A 26,705-nucleotide genomic window follows, 5' to 3' on the forward strand; every position below is an offset into this window, starting at 1 on the left:
TCCTGGGAAGAGTCTATCATCGTCCCAGTATTTAAGAAGGGGGATCGGTCAGATCCAGCATGTTACCGTCCAATCTCCCTAATAGATTCATCTGTTAAAATCCTGGGGCGGGTCATCCTGCGTAAATTGCAGAACTGGCTCGATGACAAAGGGATCTTATCTAATGTCCAATATGGTTTCCGATCCAAAAGAAGTACTTTGGATCAGTGTCTCAACTTACAACTGTTAGTGGACAAATACACTGTTGCTAGGGAAGGGTCCTTATATTTAGGTTTTATGGACCTTTCCTCGGCCTTTGACCTTGTGAATCGTCCGAAACTGTGGCAGATCCTAATTGATTTAGGCCTTGATCTAATTTTGGTAAATTTCCTGGCGGATCTACATTCTGGCCTGCGGGCCACCGTTAGGGTAAACACAGAGGGGCGCTGTTCTAGCTACTTTCACTCAGAAAGGGGGGTCAGGCAGGGGTGTATCATGGCCCCTCTCCTGTTCACGATTTATATAAACGCCCTTGAATCGGTGCTTAAGGAGGTGAAGGCAGACTTACCACATGCAGGAGACCTGGGTATACCGGTTCTCCTGTATGCGGATGATGCTGTCCTTCTTTCACGAACTGGGGTGGGGCTTCAACACTTGTTGGATGCTTTTGAGGTTTTTATGACCTCATTAGACCTTAAAATTAACGTAAAAAAATCCCAAATTATGATAACTGGGAAAGGTTCCCGAAAGAAGAACGTGAAAACCTTCTTCTGTGGCAGTGAGGAACTAAGTAGAGTCCCAACATTCCCCTACCTAGGTATTATCTTTGCGGAGAGGTGGCTTTGGAGCACACAGATTAAAGCCAGAAACACTGCTTTTGCAAGATCCTCTATGGCCATTATGGCCTTCAGTAAAAAGCTCGGGGGAAGGCCAATAGAAGCATTGTTAAACATTTATAAAGCAAAGTGTTTGGCGGTAGCGACATATGGTTGTTCACTATGGGGACATGGTGCGACAGACGGCCTGCAAATTACTGAAAATAAATTTATGAGAACAATTTTATCAGTTCCGCAGTCAACCCCCTCTTTTTCAGTGCACTCAGAACTGGGCGCTGGTTTTATTACTGATTTAATAAAGGTAGCGCCTTTAATAACCTGGCTAAAGACCTGGCTAAATGAAGAACTCTCCTTGAATCACTCCATCCTCAAGGATTGTCTCCACTTGGACAACGTAAACAAAATTAAGTGGTTGTCTTACGTTAAGAAAGGTTTTCATAACATTGGAAGACCAGAGCTCTTTTTTGAGCCAGAAAAGATAACCGCAAAGGATGTAGCTTTAACAAAAGCGGCAATGCTACAAAGGCTGTCGTTGTGTAGAGAAGAGAGGGAACTCAGAAAAACTACTGTCAGATCCAACCTTATGATTTCTAATCCTCCTCCAGGCCCTGAGTTATTTATTTATTTATTTATAAAGTTTTATATAGCGCGAACAAGATCCCGAAGGATATCAGAGCGCTTTACAATTAGTTGGTGGAGAGGACAAAATAAAATATACACAGCAATTGTGAGAAAAAAAGAAAAAAACACAATGATAAACAGTAAACAATGGTACACATAGAGGGTCCAACATTAAGCAGACGATATGGACCATAACTGTTAGTTGTGCTATGGAGCTAGGAACCAAGAGATAGCCACCTAATGAGTATCACAGCCCCTTATGGTAGGAATTTGCTCATTAAGAATCTCTTGGCTTCCAGTTTGAAAGCTGTCGTCGAGGCGAGTCTGCGTACATCCGGAGGAAGAGAGTTCCATAATTTAGGGGCAGCACCAGAGAAGGCTTGGTGACAAGTTCTCTTTTTGCTAAGGATGATAGGTTTCAGGAGGAGAGTAGAGGCCCTTCTGAAAGCCCTCTCCCCGCAGTATAATTCATGTTTTTGCGCTAGATAAGTGGGAGTATTGAAGTGCAGGGCTTTGTGCGTCAGGATTGCAATCTTTAGCTGGATTCATGCTTCAAAAGGGTAGCCAGTTGAGAGATTTCAGGACTGGGGAGATGTGCTCGTTTCATTTGGAGACTGTAATCAATATTGCTGCAGAGTTTAGTGAGGCCTTACGTGTAGCCAAGGCGTATTTAGGAAGGCCACAGAGAGTTGCACTGCCATAGTCGAACATTGATAAGACAAGTGCTTGTACCACCTGCTTGAAATCCTTTTGTGGCAAGAAGGGTTTGATAATTCTGAGTGTCCACATCAGGTGGTTTGCTCCCTTACAAACGTTGCTGATATGAGCCTTCATACTCAGGTGCTTGTCCACAGTGACTCCAAGCGATTTGGCTGAATCTATGATGATCCGAGTGTAGTTGAGAGTCATGAGGTGAGGTAACCAGAGATCGATCTTGGGGGTGTGGTTCGGCAGGGAGATGAGCAAGAATTCCGTTTTAGAAGCGTTGAGCAGGAGATGATTCTCTGTTAACCAATTTTGGGTTGACGTGAGGATAGAAGTTAGTGAGATGATGTTGTCCGGGGATGACATTTTAAGATAGAGTTGTGTGTCGTCTGCATACATGTGGAAGAGAATATTCACAGAGTTAAGTAGGTTAGTAAGAGGTTCCAAGAAAAGATTGAAGAGGATAGAAGAAAGGGCAGATCCTTGGGGGACTCCCATGAGTACTGGGGAGGGCTGAGAGAGGGAGAGAGTGAATTGACTTGAATCTGTGAGATCTGTGGAGAAGGAAGGCTGAGAACCAGCGGAGCACCAAATCCGAGAAACCCATTCTGTTTTGTAGGATGGATAGGAGAATGTAATGAGAGACCGTATCGAATACAGAGGAGAGGTCAAGGAGGATCAAGAGGCAGGATTAGTTTTTGTCCAGCATTTTCAGGATGTCCTCAAAAATGTGTATGAGGGCCGATTCAGTGCTGTGATCCCTCCTGAAACCAGATTGATGATGGTCTAAGAGTTGGTAATTCTCTCTTTTTTTTATTAGAAAGTTTATATCAGCAAGCAGACAAAACAGGAAAAAAAATATATATATATGGGATCGAGGACGGGCCCACTCGTGGAGTCCATACAGGACTTGATTGTGTGCTTTCCGCACTACACTTCCCAGAAGTCTCATTGGAGCCTCCCATTGGCGGGTGAGTTATATGAAATTGGAGAAGTGTAACGGGTGCGCACACCGCTTCCGTTAAAGCCCCTGAAGAGAAGCAGATGGAGCTTCGAAACGCGTCGGGCAGATCCATTACGGAGCGGCGTCTACGAGCGGATCCCCGTCCTCACCTACACATAAATAAAGCTGCTGCTCGCGTGCTACTCATAAGGTGGACAACCTTGGAGCGTGAATCTATATGCGGCAGTCCAGCCGCAGAGTATGCACCACCCCGTTAACGTGGGGGTCACGGCAGTGAAGTAGCAGCCGTACATGGGATCGAGGACGGGCCCACTCGTGGAGTCCATACAGGACTTGATTGTGTGCTTTCCGCACTACATTGGAGCCTCCCATTGGCGGGTGAGTTATATGAAATTGGAGAAGTGTAACGGGTGCGCACACCGTTCCGTTAAAGCCCCTGAAGAGAAGCAGATGGAGCTTCGAAACGCGTCGGGCAGATCCATTACGGAGCGGCGTCTACGAGCGGATCCCCGTCCTCACCTACACATAAATAAAGCTGCTGCTCGCGTGCTACTCATAAGGTGGACAACCTTGGAGCGTGAATATATATATATATATATATATATATATATATATATATATATATATATTAGCAATCAAGATACATTATTCAGAGTAACACAGGAAAAAAATATATATAATTAGCAATCAAGATACAATATTCAGAGTAACACAAACCACCTAACAAAGATCTTATACAATTATAAAAAAATCATTTCATCGTAATACATCAAAAATTCATATCCAGTTAGCAATCGGCGACCACAATTTCACCCTCTCAATTTTCTTTCTCCTACCCTTTGCTTTATAAACTGCAGTCTCAAGGTGGTATATAGGCAACAATCTAGATTGCCAATTTGTAAAAGTCGGTGGTTCAACATCAAGCCATTATGCTGTAATACATAAACGAAAAATAGACATGCAGATAAAAATAAACTCTTCTTCGGCCTCCGTTCGCGGACTAGCCGAACTATCTTGAAAGCCAAAAATCACCAGCTCCGCAGATATTTGCTGCCGGATGCCCAAACTCTGGGACAAAAAATATTCAATTTCCTTAATAAAATGAGATAGTTTGGGACAGAAGAAAAACATATGCTGTGCATCCGCCGCATATAACCCACACCGATTGCATTTGTTCCCCCTTATAGAGTTCCATTTTACAGGTTTTCCAGGGGTATAGTATAAATCAAAAATTGACATAAAATGTTGACTTTTCAGGGAACCATTAAATAAAACATTAATAGATAACTTAATAATTTAGCCTTTCTATCCCCAATTTATTTTTCCATTTTAACTCCCAGGCCTCAAGATCATCCTCGATCTTTTAATTAAACATCTGATATAAGATCCCCAATTTAGCTCTTAATCTAATTGCTTCCATAATTTCTATTCTCTCCAACATAATCAAATGTTGCCCTCATTTCTGTTAAAGAACTGCGAAGCTTAAGATATTTAAAAACATTAGTTCGAACTAACATATTCCTTTTGCAAATAATCAAAAGCGTCTAACTGTTTCCCCGGAAACAGGTCTCCAACTTTACAGATTCCAGCACTATGCCACCTATCCATGACCTGATCTCTAAATATATCAGGGAGAACAGGGCAGTTCTTAAACGGAGTATAAAAATTTAGATTAGAACCTATGCCCAATTTCTTTTTAGTTTTCTTCCATATTTCGAAAGAAGGGGTATACTCCCCGGTCTGCACCAGGACTGAGCACGACTGCTCGGACTTCCTACAGGACTTCGCATTGCCCACGTTGCCCCACGACCAAAGAGACCGTCTTGAGGCGGATTTCATGGGGGAAGAAATTGGAAATGACCTTAATTCCCTTCAGTCCAGGAAGGCGCCTGGACCTAATGGGCTTCCAGTAGAGCTCTGTAAACAACAGGTGAACGTTATCAACCTCCCCCCCCCCGATCAACAGGAGGTCACGATTGTAGTCATTCATAAAGCAGGGAAGCAGGCAGACCAATGCTCTTCGTACCATCCCATTTCACTCAACAACGTAGAGGCCAAGGTCCTGGCAAAGACTTTGGAAGATAGATTGGTGTTTGTTCTACCAGACCTGGTGCACGTTGACCAATCAGAGTTTATGCCACGCGGGAGCACCCGCCATAACCTGCGGTATCTTTATGGAGTACTTTACATAACCGAGGAAGTGGGGAACACACAGACAGCATTGATGGCGCTGGACGCCTCAATTGCATTCGATAGTATTTGAATGGCCATACCTGTTCATGGTGCTCCAGAAACTGGGCTTTGGCCCTACTTTCTGTAGTTGGATACATCTTCTATACGAGCAACCTACAGCCAGGGTGAGGGTTAAGGGAGCGGTGTCCAGGGTTTTCCCTCTGAGGAGGTCACCAGGCAGGGGTGCCCCCTGTCTCCCCTTTTATTTGCCTTGGCGCTGGAACCGTTGGCTCATTGGATTAGGAGAGACAGGTCTTTTTGGGGCTTGGCGCTGACCAATGAGTGGGAAGAGCGCATCTCTTTATACGCCGATTATATTTTGTTGTACATGGCTAGACCGTACCAATCGATAGCGGATCCAGACTATGTGTCCCACCTTGGGGGCGACTGACGGGTTCAATTATCTGGGAATATATGTCACAAGAGACAAGGAGGAATCCTTGGTCAGGAACTTGCAGCCCCAACTAACATGCCTCGGGGCAGACGTGAGTCACTGGCGATCACTGCCTCTCTCCCTCTTGGGCTGGGCTGCATTGTTCAAGATGCTTGCATTGCCGAGGCTCTTATACATTCTACAAAACACACCATATCCTCTTCCTCCGGGGGTATTTTTACGTACAGCAAAACACACAAGATGATGGATGGAATGTTGCACAATGGCAAAACATTCACCCCCAGTCACAGATCTGGGTTTAATCCATCGTTATTTTGCTCACCAAGCCACCCCAGTTCAGACATGGCCATATGCAAATCAGTCTTGACCCTGTGCCTCATGGGAACAGTCCAGCCCGAACTACCAAGCCATGTCTTCCCTAGACCAGAATCAAGCATCCTAGGACGGGTTTCTGGCTATCCGCCGTCTTCAGCCAGGATAGCTTGACTCCAGTGTCTTAGTGAGCAAGGGACCCACGTCTTGGCATACCCTTCCTACATAGGGTGAACAGCAAAACACACAAGATGATGGACGCAATGTTGCACAATGGCAAAACATTCACCCCTAGTCACAGATCTGGGTTTAATCCATCGTTATTTTGCTCACCAAGCCACCCCAGTTCAGACATGGCCATATGCAAATCAGTCTTGACCCTGTGCCTCATGGGAACAGTCCAGCCGAACTACCAAGCCATGTCTTCCCTGGACCAGAATCAAGCATCCTAGGACCGGCTTCTGGCTTTCAGTCGTCTTCAGCCAGGATAGCTTGACTCCAGTGGCTTAGTGAGCAAGGGACACACTTCTGGGCATACCCTTCCCACATAGGGTGAACAGCAAAACACACAAGATGATGGACGGAATGTTGCACAATGGCAAAACATTCACCCCCAGTCACAGATCTGGGTTTAATCCATTGTTATTTTGCTCACCAAGCCACCCCAGTTCAGACATGGCCATATGCAAATCAGTCTTGACCTCATGGGAACAGTCCAGGCCAAACTGCCAAGCCATGTATTCCCTGGACCAGAATCAAGCATCCTAGGACCGGTTTCTGGCTATAAGCCGTCTTCAGCCAGGATCAGCGGCGTGGGTCAGGGACATTGGTACCCTGGATGACGACGACTGGCAATACGCCTTACAGAGCCCACATGAAATAGCAGTTCGTTAAAGGTTCAGGTTGGGGCAGCTCAAAATTTTACATCGCATCTACTACCCTTGTACACACCTATACGCCTGGGGAAGGAGTCAGTCTGCCCTTTGCGCGAGGGGTTGTCAAGGGGAGGGCACCTTCTACCACATATGGGAGTGCCCGAAGATAGTTCCCTTCTGGATCAGGGTCATGGACACTATATCGGCTGTAGTGGGTACAATGAGCCTAATAGGTTGTTGTTAATGGTCAAAGGGGACACTGTTTGGTCCAGATATATGGAGATCTGGCTGGCAATGGCAGCGCGTGTAGCGAAAAGGAACATTGCCAGTGGGTGGGTGTCACAGACACCTCCGCAATGGGAACAGTGGAGAAGATACCTTGATTGGTGTCAGAGGGCCGAAGAAACTATTTACAAGACATGGGGCTGCAGTAAGAAATGGAGGAAAGTCTGGGGGCCTTGGCTGAAATACAGGGGGACGGAGAGAGGGCCTGGGGCATAAATACAGCACTTTGATGTCCCACTTGTGTCCTCAAATGTTTTAATCTATATATTACGATGTTATTCCCTAACATGCTGTTTAAAAAAAAAAGGCCACCATAAAATATTTTGGTACACATATAAAAAGGTTATTTTATGCTGAAATGTAAAAAAAAATTTTTTTAATTTAAACATGGAAAAACTGAGAACGGACGCTGTGCTAAGAACAATTTTAGCAAATCACCAGCAGAATGCCATGCAAAATAATGGTAAGACCCGTTCTTACAGAAGCCATCTAGTGGGGCTGAAATTATTTACTCCAAGCGCCATTTCCATGAAACGCAATGGTGCTGATACGGTATGGTACCTTTGTTTTACGTGGCCGTCAAACTTCTAAACATCTCCAAACTGGTTTGGGCTATCTTATAGTCTAACATCTTTGCAGAATTTGTATGTCAAATTTCTTTGTCAGTTAGAGGTCCGGTACCAAGTTTCTTAGTTAACCAGAACAAAAACAGCAGATATTATCACTACAAGCAGTTACACACTTCACTCACATCTTGAAGTACCAAGGCATTGCTAGCAGTGCAGAGGACTCTCAAATTGTACACCACAATTTCTGATGCTTCTTAATATATATGGAAGGTAATGCTGTAACCTATGCACACTCTAAGGTGCATCGAGGAGCCACAGAAAATAAAACTTGTTGAGTCACCCACAACATGAGAAACAACGGAGAACGAGAGGAGGGCAGACAATAGTTGAAACAACAGTGGTTGAAAAACAACAGAGTGGAAGGAAGGCTCGGGTGAAGGTGAGGGACTGCAGACACATGCACTCCCAAAGAGTGTATGTCAAAAAGTGAGGGGGGAAAAAGACCAACAGGAGCCTGTGGCCACTGGAAGGACACTGGTCGTAGACAGGAAGTTATACTTGGTCCATGCTCCACAGCAGGACACCTAGAGAAGCCACAGGAGGATGTAGAGGGGAGGATTCTCCGACCAATTAAATGTAAGTCTACCTGGTTTTAGTTAATAGACCCTACCATAGATTTCTTTTAACGCGTTTTCGTTTAAATTTGATTTATTTGAATTTAGGTCAATTAAAGGCATAGTGTACCTCTGATCAAGCGCCTCCGTGTTCCTGTGATAATTTTTCTAAGCAGGACATGATGCATTTTTTAATGTTCTGTGGCCATTATATGGCGGCAAGGAGGAAGTTCCTTGTCCCTATTCTTAAGGAAGCGGGGTTTACTCAGGTGAGGCCTGCTCTCCGATACTTGCAATTACTCAACAGCCCCAGGGTCATCTCTCATGTTGCAAGTTTCTTGGTGGGGGCTGTTAGGGAGAGAAAAAAGATATTGAATCTCCATACTTGATCGTATTTTTAAAATCTTTGTTCATGCAACTTTGTATAGCACTTACTCTGTATATGTATTGACCTTTTTAACATTATTAATAATTTTTTTACTATTTATATCAAATTCTGTGAAATTCTGTGAACTCTTTAAGTATGTAACTGTAATTTGTATATTGATTAATGCTGTCTTTTTATGATATTGAATTATCGAATAAAGTACTTTGACTGACTGACTGACTAATGAGAAACCTCAGGACCAGCCAATCCAAAGACCATCTGTCAGGAGAAACTGGTCCAACAACACGCAGGGGCAGAACACTCAGTGCACTGGGTATCTAAGCCTGGAATGTCTCATGCCTGACTACATAGCAAAAGATATAAGCACCACTGTTGTCATCACTGCAAACACCAGACCACACAGATTACACCACAAACCCACGATCAAGCACAGTCTGCGACATACTGTGCTACCCGTAAGCAATGTGCTTTGGCCATTTTACCATAAAAAATACAATACAATAAAACACTCTTAATAAATCTTTTAAAAAGTCATGTATCAAAACTTGACAGGAAAGAAGACCCCTTTATGCAGTGACTGTGCAAGAGTGGGTGGCATGACTCAACCTGATGGCATCCATAATGTAGTTCATCAGTAAACTGCCCTTTTCTTTAGCAATGACCTCTGTCCCAACTAACCATCAATTGAAATGTAGTAGAACAAGTTACTTACCTTCGGTAACGATATATCTGTAAGAAACAGTAGTTAGTATTAGATTCCTTACCTTAGAATATCCCCAGGCGTCAGTCTGGATCCGGAAACTTTTGCGTAGCAGTACCCCTGCGCGTCGGTAGGCGTCGTCTGCAGGCGTCCCCTGCGGCTCCGCGTCGTCGGCGTCGTGCGCCGTGATGACGTCGCTGGAGTATATAGACGCCGCCTCCGCGCGCTGACGTCAGTTCTTTGCACACAGCTTTTCCGCGCCAGAACACGCAGAGCCATGTGAGAACCAACACTGGTGCCATTTGAAACTAGGGCCCTGAAAGGGATGTCCCTAACCCTAGGTATCAGTTCGCAGAACGGGGAGGATGGGCGGGGCGGTAAGGAATCTAATACTAACTACTGTTTCTTACAGATATATCGTTACCGAAGGTAAGTAACTTGTTCATCTGAAAGAAACAGGTTAGTATTAGATTCCTTACCTTAGAATAGATACCCCAGCAATACCAACCCCGGTGGTGGGTCTGCGAACCAATACAACCTACACCAGAAAGTCCTGGAGGACCGAACGGCCAAAGAAGCCATCCCTCCGGACTTGACTGTCCAGGCAGTAGTGCCTCGCAAAGGTGTGCAGCGAGGCCCACGTGGCCGCCTGGCAAATGTCCTGCAAAGGGACTCCCCGGCCCAGGGCAGTAGTAGCCGCCGTGGCCCGAGTGGAATGGGCCCTCAGCCCAACAGGAGGCTCCTTCCGAGCCAAAGAGTAGCATGCTTTGATGCACAGGACGACCCACCGAGAGATGGTCCGTTTCTGTACCGCCCTTCCCTTCTTCTCACCCACGTAGCCAACAAACAGTTGGTCATCCACCCGGAACTGGCGTGTGCGATCCATATAGAATGAAAGCGCACGTTTTGGGTCCAGACGATGGAGCCGCTCTTCATCCTTTGAAGGAAGCGGAGGCGGGAAGAAGGAGGGCAAGGTGATGGACTGCCCAATGTGAAAAGCAGAGACTACCTTGGGCAGGAAAGAAGGTCTGGTCCGAAGAACCACCTTATCAGGATGAACAGACAAGAAAGGAGGTTGAACAGAAAGAGCCTGGAGCTCACTCACTCTCCTGGCAGAGGTGATGGCTACCAGGAAGGCCGTCTTTAAGGTGAGAAGACGGAGAGGACAGGAATGAAGGGGCTCAAAGGGAGCGCACATCAGGAAAGTCAAAACCAGGTTCAAGTCCCACTGAGGCATCACGAACGGAGCTGGAGGATACATGTGCGTGATGCCCTTTAAGAATCTTAACACAATAGGGGACTTGAACAAAGATGGCTGATCAGGTAGCCTCAAGAAGGCGGAAAGGGCAGAAAGATAGCCCTTGATAGTGCCCAGAGCAGAGCCCTGCTGGGCAAGGGAAAGGAGGAAGAGGAGAACCTCAGATAGAGGGGCAGAAAGGGGATCCACAGCCTTTGCTGTGCCCCATGCCACAAATCTGTTCCACCGGCAGGCGTATACCGACTTTGTGGAGGGACGCCTGGCTGCCAGAATGACATCACAGACTTCAGGAGGCAAGTCAAATGGCCTCAACTGTCGCCGCTCAATCTCCACGCATGGAGGTGGAGACTGGACAGGTTCGGGTGGAGGACCGTCCCCTGCTGCTGCGACAGAAGGTCCTCCTGAAGGGGCAGGCGGATCGAGGGACCGACTGTCATGCTGAGTAGCTCGGGATACCAGTACCTTCGAGCCCAGTCCGGAGCCACAAGGATAACTTGGGCCCGGTCGCGCCTGATCTTCTTCAGCACTCTGGGCAGAAGTGGTATAGGCGGAAAGGCGTACAACAGACCGCAACTCCACTCGCGCCGAAAGGCGTCGCCGAGCGAGTGCCGTCTTGGAAACTCCAACGCGCAGAACTGATGACATTGCGCGTTCTCTTCTGTGGCGAATAGATCTAACCAAGGCTCTCCCCATTGCTGAAAGAGGCCTCTCGCCACATCCGAGTTCAGACGCCATTCGTGATCCACCGAGCACCGACGGCTGAGTTCGTCCGCCCTGGCGTTCAGAGAACCTGCCAGGTGTTGAACCGTCAGAGTCACGCCCTGACGTTCCAGCCATTGCCAGAGGCGCAGAGCCTCTTGGCAAAGGGTCCACGACCCCACACCGCCCTGTTTGTTGCAGTACCACATGGCGGTGGTGTTGTCCGTGAACACCTGCACTACACTCCCGTTGACAAAGGGGAGGAATGCCTTCAGTGCCAGGCGAATCGCCCGCAGCTCCAACATGTTGATATGGAGCCGGGACTCCGCCGGAGACCAGAGGCCTCTGATCTCCGCCTCTCCCAAGTGGCCACCCCAGCCTTGGAGGGACGCGTCCGTCACAACCACGTGCTCCGGCTGGGGAAGGGAGAGGGATCTGCCCCTGACCCAATCGCGGTCTGTAAGCCACCACTGCAACTGTCTCGCAGTGCCCTCCGAGATCAGGACATGGTCGGATAGGTTGCCCTGATGCTGGGCCCACTGAAACTTCAGGTCCCACTGCAGAGCCCGCATCCGCCATCTGGCGTGATGCACCAGAAGGATGCAGGAGGCCATCAGCCCCAGAAGCCGCAGCGTCAACCTGACCGAAACCCGGGATAACGGCTGAAAGATGGGAATCAGAGCCTGAATATCCCGGACCCGCCGTTCCGGGGGATAAACCCGAAACTGCGCCGAGTCGAGAACCGCTCCGATGAAAAGGAGCTTTTGAGAGGGACACAGGTGTGATTTCGGCACATTGATGGAAAACCCCAACTCGTGCAGGAGGTCTGCCGTCATCTGAAGGTGGTGGACGACTGTCTGGGGCGAGCCCGCCTTCAACAGCCAGTCGTCGAGGTAGGGGAAGACTGAAACCCCTAACCGGCGCAGATGAGCTGCGACCACCGCCATCACTTTCGTGAACACCCGTGGGGCGCTGGTAAGGCCGAATGGGAGCACGATAAACTGAAAATGCTCGTGGCCTACCGTGAACCGCAGGTAACGCCGGTGGGCCGGCAGGACGGGGATGTGAAAGTACGCATCCTGCAAGTCCAACGCTACCATCCAGTCTTGTGGGTCTAGAGCAGCCAAGACCTGAGCCAAAGTCAACATCTTGAACTTCTCCTTCCGGAGGAAGCCGTTGACGTTCCGTAGATCCAAGATAGGACGCAGGCCTCCCTTGTCCTTCTTGGGTACCAGAAAGTAGTGGGAGTAGCAACCACACCCTACTTCTGGCCCAGGAACGCGCTCGATGGCCCCCTTGGCCAAGAGGGCCGTAACTTCCTCCTGCAGAAGTGTCAAGTGGTCCCCCGACACACGGTGGTTCTGCGGTGGCATGGCTGGAGGAGTGGACTCGAAGGGGAGGGCATAGCCCCTTCGGACAAGCTGCAGCACCCACCTGTCCGATGTTATCGCGCGCCAGCGGGAGTGGTGATGGCGAACCCTGCCACCCACTGGCGTCACGTGAGCCCGAAAGCTCGGACTAGGAAGGCTTGGATGCCGCAGCGGAGGGAGGCGTGGACTGACCACGACGCTGGCCTCTACCGCCACCACGGCGGAAACCACGGGCGCCACCGCGCTGGGGAGCGCTCTGCGCCGCGTGGCTGGCAGCACGTGTGGGACCTCCTCTCCCTTGGCCACGAAAGGGCCGAAACGAACCCGTCTGCTGGCGCTGGGTCTGGGTCGAGAGACCCAAGGACTTGGCCGTGACCCTGGAGTCCTTGAAGCGCTCCAGCGCGTGGTCCGCTTTGTCACCAAATAGGCGACTGCCATCAAATGGCATGTCCATAAGCGTATTTTGGACGTCTGGTGAGAAGTTGGCAGATCTCAGCCAGGCATGGCGACGAATCGCCACCGTAGTGGACATGGCCCGTCCCAGTGAGTCCGTGGTGTCCAGACCACAACGGATCGAGTACCGCGCCGCATCCCGGCCTTCAACAAAGGCCCGGGTGAGCTTGTCCCGCACTTCCTGGGGGCATTGCGGCAAACACTCCTCGACCGTATCCCACAGGGAGTGGGTGTAGCGGCCCAAGAGGCACGCGGTGTTACAAGACCGCAGCCCAGCACTCAAAGAGGAAAACACTTTCTTTCCAAATTGGTCGTACCTCTTTGATTCCCGGTCGGGCGGAGCCGACGGAAATGCGGACTGCGAAGTGGAGGCCTGGATCACCAGACTCTCCGGGGAGGGATGGGTGGACAGGAAGGCAGGGTCGTCCGCGCAGGGACGGTGACGCCTGGCAACGTTCCGGTCAACCGGCGCACCAGAGGCGGGCCTGGACCAGGTGCCCAGAAGGACATCCGTCAGGGCCTCATTAAACGGCAGCAGAGGCTCCTGGGGGCATGACTGCGGTTTAAAAACTTCCGTCAGGATATTCGGTTGACCTTCGCGACGGGGAGCTCAAGGTGTAAGGCCTTGGCAGCCCTCATCAGGACCACCGAATAGGCAGCACCCGCCTCGGACGCCACAGGGGACGGAGAGACAAACCCAGGGTTGGGCGACTCGTCCAGGCCACTGGCATCACCCAGATCACCTACCCAGTCCACATCGTACTGGCAGGCACGGGATAGAGGGTCCTCAGACCCCTCCCAACCCTCTCCATACTCCTCCTCGTCATACCCATATTCTGGGTCGACGATATAGACATCGGGGTCAACGGGCCCCATCGGCGTCGGGTCCGGCGTCGGCCGACGCCGGTCCGGCTCCGAGTCCGGAGTCGGGGAGGAAAGGGGGGTGGCGCCGCGCGGCGTCGGTGCCGGGGACCCGACGCCGGCCGGAGCCGACGGCGGAGTCGCTGCACCACGCGGGGGCGGTACCATGGGCTGGCCCACAGGATCCGACGCCGGAGAGGCCGGGAGACCAGCCGGCGACGAACCAGAGGGAACCAGCGGCGCCGGGGCCGGAGCCACCGGCGGCGCCGGGGCAGGAGCACCCGAACCGCTCGGGCCCCCAGACGGGACCGACGGGCCCGCAGGCGCCGAAGGCCCCGCCGGAGAAGACCTCGCCCTCATAGCAATGAGGAAGGCCTCGATCTCCTCACGCGACGCGCCTTCCCCAGGGACCGACAGGTGTGGGGTAGACGGCGTCGGCGACCCATGCGGGACCGCGGGGGTGGGGTCACCCGAGCCCCCGGCCGCAGCACGCGGGCGTCGGGGGGAGTCGGGGGTGCGATGGCGACGCCCCGACTTCTTGTGCTTACCTGACGAGCCGGAGGAATGGTGGCGACTCCCGGAGCGCCCATGGCGGCTCCGCGACCGCTCCCTCGACCGCTCCCTCGACCTCCGACCGGACCGGGACCGCTCTCGACGCGGGGCCGACAACCGGAGTTCGAGAAGCTTGCGGGACCGCTCCCGCCTAGCTTTTCCAGTCAAGGCCCGACAGTCGACGCAGGACTCCACGTCGTGGTCCGCGCCCAGACACCGGAGGCAGAGTCGATGGTGGTCGGTGACCGACATCATGCGGTCGCACTCGTCACAACTCTTGAAACCGGGCATCCTACCGGCACCGTAAAGATCAATCAGTTAACAAAAAACTTGGTCAAAAGACCGGAGTACTGCTCTTCGGATCTGCGCTAACTGGCGCGGAAAAAAGAAGAACTGACGTCAGCGCGCGGAGGCGGCGTCTATATACTCCAGCGACGTCATCACGGCGCACGACGCCGACGACGCGGAGCCGCAGGGGACGCCTGCAGACGACGCCTACCGACGCGCAGGGGTACTGCTACGCAAAAGTTTCCGGATCCAGACTGACGCCTGGGGATATTCTAAGGTAAGGAATCTAATACTAACCTGTTTCTTTCAGATAAACTCTTTATGAGAAGTCACGTTTACTATCTCTAGGCAGTATTGTGCCTACAATCAACGCATGTAATAACGTAAGTTTCCACTAACGTTTGTATAGAATCACGTACGGCTGTCTATACAACATAACCCTCTAAATAGCTACAAAGTAAGGAGAGGTAGTAGAGAGAATTCCTCAAATAAATAAAAGGATGGACTGGAATGTCAAAGGGTTTATAGTGGCTGCTGCTATAGAGTCTGTCAGCATTCAACGCTTGGTCAGCCTGTTTAATTAGATTTGTTCTAGCTCCTCCCACAGGGTGACCAGAATTTTAAAGCCAAAAACCGGGACATTTCACAAAAATAGAAGAAGGACTATAATTTTACTTCAAGCGATGAGAGCGCTCCTCAGCAGAGAATTACAGAACAGGCAGTAAGAACATACATAAAATGCAATTTTTAAGCCCAGTAGCTTGCCTGTTAATTAAATTGCTTTCTTGAAACAACTGCTAACTACCTCTGCTTTGTAAAACATAAAAAACACCTCCCACCGTTTTCAGTCGACCCTCTCTAAAAACGGGGACATGAGCTAAATTTCTTGAAATTTGCTGGGACAGCTGGTTAAAAACAGGGACCGTCCTGGCAAAATGGGGACGCCTGGTCACCCTATGACCTCCCCTTAATGGTGCACCGTAAGATCTATCTTGGAGTGCGATAATTGAAAATCCTCAACGCGGAGCTCGGAGACCCATGTGTGGACACGCGTGCATCCTGTAGCTCAAACGTATTTACCAGTATTCAAGATTAATTCAAGCACTGACAATCCCTACTTTTTAAGTGTCTCGTACAGTTTTTGCTGTTTCTTTGTGACAAATCTCTTGTGAACCACAACAAAAATGTAGAGCGGGTAAAAAGCCTGCCCACTGCTTACTATTGGTTGGCCATTTTGCCATGCTCATGTGCTCGCTTCTTATTGAATGGCTTGCCTTCATTTCCTTATGTTTGTCTTTCTCCTGAAGCACAGTCTCTTTAGCAAGGGTTCGATGGCTGATTTGTATCCTTCCACTACTCACATTTAGAGAACTACTTTGTGTTCACTCAGCACTCCATAAGCGTACATGTGTTTTCTTGCCTACTCTTATGTGCTGCTTCCCTTCTAAAATACCGCCCCAATTGTTAGCCCTTCACCTCCCCCACCTAACCCTCTGCATTGCATAACCTGCTTGGGGTGGGGGCAGGAGTTGCCTTCCACTGCCGGCCACTTGGCATTACAAAATGATTGTGCGCTAATGAATTCAATATTTTTATCTATCGATACAAGGGACGTTTGCCATCTTGGATTGGTAAATAAAAAATGTTAATTGGTGCCCAAACTATTCGATAATCCCATACATGCGTAGTGGCACATGCATGTGCATACATCATGCATGCACGTGCCCACAGAATAGTGCTTCCACCAGTGGTGCCTGTGTTTCAGCACCTGTTTTTCTATTTTTGTTTCCTTTTTTGCTGGCGATGCACAGTTTGTGTTATACTGCTCAATTTTAGGGAACTGCTTTATTCTGTTCTGTTTCCACTAAGCACAATGAAAAGACATGTGTCTTTTCGCGCTCACTTGTGATGTCCTTCACCCCATCCAAAGAGCTACCAAGTTGCTTCCCCTTCACCTGCCACCCCCACCCGGCCCTCATCTGCTCATCTGCAGCCCCTCTGCCGTTGACCAACAAAGATAAGTATACGTGGTCCTTGTGTTCCCCTTCAGAAGGATATGACTCAACAGTATGACTTAGAACCTTCCCTTTTAAGGAGGGGCGAAGACTGATTTCCACATGACAGTTGTCTGTATATAAAGACACAAAGGGCAAAAGAAGTTAGGGAACAGAAAAGTGTCTAATTCATTCACCGATGGTTACAATTAGTGGAAGAATTTTAGTCCATCGCTTCTTGTGTTTTTTTAATTGTTTATAGGACCAAGGACCTTAATCTCCACATGGGTATGTTGGCTCTAGGCACTTTGGGATGAGAGGTTGCTTGTCACAAAGAGATGGAATAAAGGTGGGAGAGAAACACCTGTTTTCTTAATCAATCGACCATAACAAAAGGCAATTTGCATTTCTTCCCGGAATGCAACATGTGTATGAGTTGGGCGAGGGAAGGTTAGTGAAAAAAGCTCTTTGCAAGGGCCTTCTACCATGACCAGAAATCCAATCTCAAGCCACAGGCCACTAGGTCAGAATGTGTCCGCCTGTCCGTTGTGAACATACATCCTATTGTAAACCTAAAATCTTTCCGTACCTTGGTGTCTTTTCGATGCATATTTATGTACGCCAAAATCCTCCCTTCAAAGAGTAGCTAAATATATGGACACCCTGGGTCTGGAGGTAAGTGTTATATGCAGCAAAGCAGGCACCTGGCAAGCATGAATAAAGCCAAGCGGTAGTGCCAGAGATATTGGCTTTGTCAATGTCATTTAGCCATGTTGTATAGTAGCAGGGCTGCTGTTCAGCTTGGCTGAACGTCATTGAAAAAACGTACTTCTTCACATTAAAACCACCTTAGTCACCTTTATCATATTCATACATGCCTACATTTAAAAAAAAGTTTTTTAAAAGAAAAATCGGGGACATGCATTTTATCAATTGACATATTTAAGCAGACATTTTAGGCAGGAGACGGATACAATAAAGCCATTATTTGACTAAAAGAAATCGGGAGACCTCCACCTGAATTGCCTCTGTTGTCATGTATGCATAGTAGGCACGTCAAATTCTTTGCACATTACGTGTAATGGAAACTCAGGCTGATTGAAGCCAGATACAGCAAGCAAATTCCCGACTTTGGACGTGTTTACACAACACTTCAGTCCTGCTTAGTAGCAACTTGCGTTTATGCTCATCCAAAACTATCTTATTTGCATATGTCTCCTTTTAGTTTACCTCTAGCTGGTTTACGAAACCTTCGGGTCTTTGCATGACCCAGTCTGTGGTAGAACGCGTGCACCACGGTCACGAGGATGGGTCCAGGAGACATTCCGTTGTTCTGGCCAAATTGCCCAGTTTCTCGTGTCTAAAAACTGACTGTGACCCCGTGTCATGTAACTGGTGCAAATGTAAAGCGCTCTTTCGATTCAAAAGTGCAAAAACAAACAGTATCAGAGGCAAATCTTGTCAAACACAGAAACTATTCACTGCTCCCTCTTGCGCATATATTGGTCACGATTGTAACTGAAACATTTCAAAGATTTTTTTAGCACTGTAAACCCCTGAATTTACTTAAAATATGGACCCAATTACGTTTCAAGGACAAAGGAGAGGGTGTGGCGTAACGTCCAATGCTGCTGACTTTGCAGCTGGGAACCAGATTCGAGCCTCGGCGTGGGCTCAACATCCTTTGATTCTGGGCAAATCACTTAGGGCTAGATGTAGGTAAATAGTATTTACCGATTCTAAAATACCGAATTTTACAGATTTGGTATTTTAGAATCGGTAAATGCTATGTAGCAAATAATTCGGTAAAAATTACCGAATCGTTAAGATTCGGTATTTACCGAATCGGTATTTACCGATTCGGTAATTGCCATTAATTCCTACGGGCCTGGAGGCCCCTAGGAAAGAATGTCAATTACCGAATCGGTAATTACTGATTCGGTAAAATAGGGAAAGAGTAGAGGGTGGCAGGGTGTCATATTGACACCCTGTTGCACCCCTGAATAGTGCTTGTGTGCACATGTGGCACACATACATGCCCAAAGGGAATGTATGTCTGCCACATGGTCCTGGTGTAAATACACAGATTCGCATTTACAGAGGTGTTCGTTATTTACCACCAACTAATAGTTGGTGGTAAATAACTAATCCTTAAAGCACAGAAGCACTCTTCAAAGTGCTTCCTACATGTCATTTACCCATTCGGTAAATACCGAATCGGTAAATGATGATTCAGTAAATATAGAATCGGTAAATACCGATTCGGTATTTACCGAATCTTCTCTACATAGCAAATGGCTCAATACCGGTCGGTAAACCTGAAATTTACCGAATTTCGGGTTTACCGACCGGTAATGGGCCACCTACATCTGGCCCTTAATCTCCATCTGCCTGCTCCAAAAAAAAAACATGAATGTGTCCTAGAGTAACCTAACCGGTGCTTTTGTAAAGTGCTCCAATACCTTCGGGTCAAGTTTGCACTATGTAAAGCTTTAAAAAAAAAAACGGTGCAAAATACTACAATAGTGCAGGAGATTCCTAATGCGCATCATACAGCACATCCACCCTGAGTCACTGTACTAATAACAAGCATTTGCAATGTAATAGGTCTAGCTTTCACGCAAGTTTGAGCTACTGCCATTTTAAATGACAATGCCTTTTATTTATGTTTTGGGTTTTAAAACATAAATAAAAGACATTGTCATTTGCCATACTAATAGCTTAAACTCTCGCAAATGCTGGACCTATTGCATTGCAATAAAGGGCCTTCTCGACTGCTTGTTAGATTGTAAATATCAGAGGAAGAAATCAGCCTGTGACGTCTTCAAAGTAATGATAAATAGTGCAGTGAAAAAGATCTGTAAGTGTTGTAAATGACACAGACACAAACTGTGAAGTTAGAGTTACAAATGATCCGAGCTATAAACACCAACAAAGCGCTCCAACACCTTTCGCACTGTGATTACACTGTCACGGCCCAGTAGGAAGAGCGGGAGGAGGGCTATTTCCTGCCCTCTCTGTGGTTTGAGTGTGCAGTGTGGCATTGCGTAATGTCATTGCTATCTTTGGCCTAGCTGTAGTAGGGCCCTGGTTTCACCTCCTGGTGCAGGGCAGGCTCTGCTTTGTGGCACTCATGGTCTCGGCTGCAGCTCCAACCTCGTACAGTGCCCCTGCTATTACTAGTGAGCGAGAGGCGCTGAGGTGGTGGTGGTATTGGTGGTGTTTGTGGTGGTGGTGATATTGGTGGTGTTGGTATTTGGTGGTGGTGGTACTGGTACTGGTAGTGGTGGTACTGGTGGTAGGAGTGATGTTGGTGGTAGTGGTACTGGTGGTGGTACTGGTGGTGGTGGTACAGGTAGTGGTGGTACTGGTAATGGTGCTGCTGGTGGTGGTGGTACTGGTGGTGGTGGTGGTGGTACTGGTACTCGTGGTACTGGTGTTGGTGGGGGCACTGGTGGTACTGGTAGTGGTACTGGTGGTGGTGGCGGTGGTACTGGTGGTGGTGGTACTGTCTGTGGTACTGATGGTGATGGTACTAGTGGTGGTACTGGTGGTGGTCGTGGTACTGGTGGTGGTGGTGGTACTGGTGGTGGTCGTCCTGGTGGTGGTAGTCCTGATGGTGGTATTGTGGTACTGTTGGTGGTGGTATTGGTATTGGTGGTGGGGTACTGGTGTTGGTAGTGTTTGTGCTACTGGTGGTGCGGATACGATTGGTGGTGGTGGTACTGGTGGTACTTGTACTGGTGGTGGTGGTACTGGTGGTGGTGGTACTGGTAGTGGTGGTACTGTTAGTGGTGGTGGTAGTGGTACTGGTAGTCGTGGTGATGGTGGTACTGGTGGTAGTGGTACTGGTGGTACTAGTACTGGTGGTGGTAGTGGTGGTATTGCGTGTGGTACTGGTACTGGTGGTGGTACTGGTGGTATTGGTGGTGGGATACTGGTGGTATTGGTGGTACTGGTGGTGGTACTGGTGTTGGTGGTGATACTGGTACCAGTGGTGGTGAGGTGGTACTGGTGGTGGTGGTACTGGTACCGGTGGTACTGGCACTGGTGGTGGTGGTACTGGTGATGTTGGTACTGGTATTGGTACTGGTAGTGGGGGTACTGGTGGTGGTAATAGTACTGGTGGTGGCGGTACTGGTGGTGGTATTGGTGGTGGTACTGGTGGTATTGGTGGTGGGGTTACTGGTGTTGGTAGTGTTTGTGCTACTGGTGGTGGGGGTACTGGTGGTGGTGGTGGTACTAGTGGTACTTGTACTGGTGGTGGCAGTAGTGGCATTGGTGGTGGTGGTAATAGTGGTGGGGATAATGGTAGTGGTGGTGGTAGTGGTGGTGGTACTGGTGGTGGTGGTACTGGTAGTGGTGGTGGTACTGGTAGTCGTGGTGGTGGTGGTAGTGGTACTGGTGGTATTAGTACTGGTGGTGGTAGTGGTGGTATTACTTGTGGTACTAGAAATGGTGGTGGTACTGGTGGTATTGGTGGTGGTACTGGTGCTATTGGTGGTACTGGTGGTGGTACTGGTGGTGGTACTGGTACTGGTGGTGGTACTGGTACCGGTGGTGGTGAGGTGGTTCTGGTGGTGGTGGTACTGGTACCAGTGGTGGTGGTACTGGCACTGGTGGTGGTGGTGGTACTGGTACTGGTGGTGGTGATACTGGTATTGGTACTGGTAGTGGGGGTACTGGTGGTGGTAATAGTACTGGTGGTGGTATTGGTGGTATTGGTGGTGGTACTGGTGGTATTGGTGGTGGGGGTACTGGTGTTGGTAGTGTTTGTGCTACTGGTGGTGGGGGTACTGGTGGTGGTGGTGGTACTAGTGGTACTTGTACTGGTGGTGGTGGTGGCAGTGGTATTGGAGGTGGTGGTAATGGTGGTGGTGGTAAGGGTGGTGGTGGTGGTACTGGTAGTGGTACTGGTAGGGGTGGTGGTACGTACTGGTAATCGTGGTGGTGGTGGTACTGGTGGTACTAGTACTGGTGGTGGTAGTGGTGGTATTGCTTGTGGTACTAGAAATGGTGGTGGTACTGGTGGTATTGGTGGTGGTACTGGTGGTGGTACTGATACCGGTGGTGGTACTGGTACCGGTGGTGGTGAGGTGGTTCTGGTGGTGGTGGCACTGGTACCAGTGGTGGTGATACTGGCACTGGTGGTGGTGGTGGTACTGGTACTGGTGGTGGTGGTACTGGTATTGGTACTGGTAGTGGGGGTACTGGTGGTGGTACTAGTACTGGTGGTGGTGGTATTGGTATTGTGGTGGTACTGGTGGTATTGGTATTGGTGGTGGGGGTACTGGTGTTGGTAGTGTTAGTGCTACTGGTGGTGGGGGTACTGGTGGTGGTGGTACTGGTGGTACTTATACTGGTGGTAGTGGTATTGGTGGTGGTGGTACTGGTGGTGGTGGTGGTAATGGTAGTGGTGGCGGTGGTAATGGTAGTGGTGGTGGTACTGGTGGTGGTGTTACTGGTGGTACTAGTACTGGTGGTGGTATTGCTGGCGGTACTGGTACTGGTGGTGGTACTGGTGGTATTGCTTGTGGTACTGGTGGTACTGGTACTGGTGTTGGTACTGGTATGGGTATTGTTGGTGGTACTGGTACAGAGGGTGGTGAGGTGGTACTGCCGGTTGTGGTACTGGTACCGGTGGTGGTGGTACTGGCACTGGTGGTGGTGGTACTGGTGGTACTTGTATTGGTACTGGTACTGGTAGTGGGGGTACTGGTGTGGTGCTAGTACTGGTGGTGGAGGTACTGGTGGTGGTGATATTGGTGGTGGTACTGGTGGTATTGGTGGTGATACTGGTGGTGGGGGTACTGGTGTTGGTAGTGTTTGTACTACTGGTGGTGGGGGTACTGGTGGTGGTACTGGTGGTACTTGTACTGGTGGTGGTGGTGGAAGTGGTATTGGTGGTGGTGGTACAGGTGGTAGTGGGAATGGTAGTGGTGGTGTTACTGGTGGTGGTGGTGGTACTGGTGGTGGTGGTACTGGTAGTGGTGGTGGTACTGGTAGTGGTGGTGGGGGTGGTACTGGTGGTAGTGGTACTGGTGGTACTAGTACTGGTGGTGGTATTGCTCGTGGTACTGGTACTGGTGGTGGTACTGGTGGTATTGGTTCTGGTGGTATTGGTGGTACTGGTGGTTGTACTGGTACTGGTGGTGGTACTGGTGTTGGTGGTGGTACTGGTACCAGTGGTGGTGAGGTGGTACTGGTGGTGGTGGTACTGGTACCAGTGGTGGTGGTACTGGCACTGGTGGTGGTGGTGGTACTGGTACTGGTGGTGGGGGTACTGGTGGTGGTACTAGTACTGGTGGTGGTACTAGTACTGGTGGTGGTGGTACTGGTGGTGGTGGTATTGGTGGTGGTACTGGTGGTATTGCTGGTGGTATTGGTGGTGGGGGTACTGGTGTTAGTAGTGTTTGTGCTACTGGTGGTGGTGGTGGTGGTTGTGGTGGTGGTGGTACTGGTGTTGGTGGTACTGGTAGTGGTGGTGGTACTGGTAGTCGTGGTAGTGGTGTTACTGGTGGTAGTTGTACTGGTGGTACTAGTACTGGTGGTGGTAGTGGTGGTACTGGTGGTTGTACTGGTACTGGTGGTGGTACTGTTGTTGGTACTGGTACCAGTGGTGGTGAGGTGGTACTGGTGGTGGTGGTACTGGTACCAGTGGTGGTGGTACTGGCACTGGTGGTGGTGGTGGCACTGGTACTGGTGGTGGGGGTACTGGTGGTGGTACTAGTACTGGTGGTGGTACTAGTACTGGTGGTGGTGGTACTGGTGGTGGTACTGGTGGTATTGCTGGTGGTATTGGTGGTGGGGGTACTGGTGTTAGTAGTGTTTGTGCTACTGGTGGTGGTGGTGGTGGTACTGGTGGTGGTTGTGGTATTGGTGGTGGTGGTGGTGGTGGTGGTACTGGTAGTGGTGGTGGTACTGGTGTTGGTGGTACTGGTAGTGGTGGTGGTACTGGTAGCCGTGGTAGTGGTGTTACTGGTGGTAGTTGTACTGGTGGTACTAGTACTGGTGGTGGTAGTGGTGGTATTTCTCGTGGTGGTGGTACTGGTGGTATTGGTGGTGATACGGGTGGTATTGGTGGTACTGGTACTGGTGGTGGTACTGGTACTGGTGGTAGTACTGGTGTTGGTGGTGGTACTGGTATCATTGGTGGTGAGGTGATACTGGTGGTGGTGGTACTGGCACTGGTGGTGGTGGTACTGGTACTGGTGGTGGTGGTGGTACTGGTATTGGTACTGGTAGGGGGTACTGGTGGTGGTGCTAGTACTGGTGGTGGTGGTACTGGTAGTGGTGGTATTGGTGGTGGTACTGATGGTATTGCTTGTACACTTGGTAGTCTTGTATGAAACAAGTTGCGCTGCCGCTATTAAAGTGAAAGTGCAGAATGGGGTGCTTTTACAAATAAAAGCATTTGTTTCTCAAGTCGACAAACAAATGCTTTTTTTTTTTATATAAAAGCGCCCTCTTCCACGCTTTCACTTTAATAGCGGCCACGCACCTTTGTTTAGAGGAGCCCAGTCTAAAGAAAGTTCCGTGCCAACATTAAAGATAAAGTGCAGAATGGGGCGCTAGTTTAAAAAAAAATACAAAGTAGTCCATGAATAACTACATAAAGGCCTACAGTGTAATGAAACTGTTGTTGGCCGTGCTCCTGGCTTCCAAATGGAAGTGATGTATCTGGAGCACCTGCCAACAAGGATCCAGTAAACAAAAGCGATGGAGCTATATAACCAACAGCAGGCAGCAGCTGAAATTACACTCTGTAGAGTGTTTACAGGAGGTGTTTCAGACAGTGCATGCATGCTGATGCTTGACCTAAAAAGTAAAGATAGCGCCCCCCCCCCCACCTGCTTCACAAAGCAAAATAGCAGCAAACGGGGCTGCAATGACCCAAGGCAGCAAACGTTTGCTTGTTTTGTGACGCTGTGTACTTCCTGATAATGTCCACAACAAAAGGCAGGAAGAACTAGGTGCCAGCCAGCACTCGGCAATCAGTGGAATGAAATCGGTGTACCTGTGTGCCTATGAACCAGAATGCCTGATTTAGCACTGTAATCTTGAGACCCACACCACCCCTCATCCAGGCACCACCTAACCGTACGCACACTGGAAAATTCAACCCTGGCACACCAAGTGAAGGACTTGTGGACACAGTGCCATCAACCGGACTTTTTACCATGAGTGAGTAATGGACGTAAGCAGCATCCAACCAGCACAACCAATTAATGTTCTCCGACCTCAAGACTACTCAAACACCCCAGCAGTCAGTAGGGGAGTGTTCACCCGATGTGACCGTGGGGGTGGGGGGAGATGCTGCACGGGTATGCCAAATGTACCTGAACAGCGTAGAGAAAAAGAGTGAGCCTGCATGGCGCGCTGATTGTAAGCAATGCACGTCGTGCCTGCAGTAAGAGCAACTACATCGTGCCTGCAGTAAGAGAACCTCAATAAAGAAAATAGTGCTTACAGACTTAGGAACTCGTACCATGTAATAACCGATGAAAAAGGGCCAGTAGCCATAGGAGATTACAAATGAAGACAAGGCGGCACTAAGGAGGGACTAACAAGCCTATTAGGCAATCAGAAGCCTGCATTTACGAAGGACAATGGCACAAGCCATTGACAAATATGGGCAGAGAGTGGGCAGGGCTCCTTTTCCATTCTCCAGTACAGCTAGTCTCGCAGAGCAGCGCATGCACGCTGACACTAGGTTTGACCTAAAAAGGGAAAACAATAAAGCGCCAGACCAGATGGGCATCCAAATTATTTTACTTAGAATTAAGCAATACCTTTTGCCCAGTATTGACTCAACTCTTGGCCGAATTTTGGAAGGAGGAGCGCCCCCATCAAAATCCTGGGAGGAAGCGGTAGTCACACTAATATTAAAACCAGGAAAAGATCCAAGGCCTTTTGAGGCTTATAGACCAATTTTGCTCCTAAACTGCCATTGTACGTTCTATGGCAGTATTCTAACAGATTGAGTAAGGTAATCAGGGGATGGTAATGGAAGACCAGCAAGGCTTTATGAAAGGCAGATATATGCACCAATTAAGCCATGAGCTAATAGGTACAATTGACTATGACATATGGGCACAGAAGTAGGACCTCTAAGGCCTTTTTTATCGAGGGGGATAAGGTGCAAGATGTGGGTAAATTTTGTTACCTTGGTATTACCTTTTCTAAGGACAGACAGTGGACAAATGAATTTATGAATATTAGTAATAAAATAGCTAGAAATGCATATGGTGTTTTTAGATTTGCGGCAAAAGTCGGGGACAGACGTACAAAGGATATGCTCCATATCTATCAATCCAGATGTGTTAACATTGCAACGTATGGAGCAGGTTTATGGGGCTATAATTGCAATCATAAGTTACAGGTGGAGGAAAATTCCTTCCTAAAAAAGCTTTTATGCTTGCCAAAATCTGCCCCTACGGAGCTGATTCACCGGGAATTGGATATTAATTATCTGGCTGATGTCTTATCCTTGAGGCCACTTATGATCTGGCGGTCAATTTGGCTACAGGATGAGAAGTTGTTAAATAGATCAGTCATCAAGGATTGTCTATCTTTGGATAAATATCGCAATATTCCTTGGTTAAGATATGTGGCTGATTGTTTCCTATACATTTTTAATTTAAACGTATTGACTGACCCGGGTGCCGCCTCTTTGATCCCAAAAGCTGAGCTGAAAGTAACTTTTATGGCACATCAGGCCGGGAAACGGGGGTCAGTAAACGATTCTCTGTCCAC

At 49.0% G+C, this 26,705-nt stretch overlaps 1 protein-coding gene across 2 annotated transcripts in view; it reads right to left on the reverse strand.

Annotated features, from left to right (window-relative positions):
• Positions 1-26,705, reverse strand: part of LOC144814991 (glioma pathogenesis-related protein 1-like) — a 753,864-nt gene that overhangs the window by 349,684 nt on the left and 377,475 nt on the right. The window contains exon 4 of one of the 2 annotated variants that reach the window (XR_013606920.1): positions 8,517-8,734. The exons of the other annotated variant lie outside the window; for it this stretch is intronic. The gene's annotated coding sequence lies outside the window, so the exon portion shown is untranslated. The remainder of the gene's footprint in view (positions 1-8,516; positions 8,735-26,705) is intronic. 2 annotated transcript variants of the gene reach the window in all.

The sequence above is a fragment of the Lissotriton helveticus genome, chromosome 1_1 (assembly GCF_964261635.1).
Source record: "Lissotriton helveticus chromosome 1_1, aLisHel1.1, whole genome shotgun sequence".
NCBI lineage: Eukaryota > Metazoa > Chordata > Amphibia > Caudata > Salamandridae > Lissotriton > Lissotriton helveticus.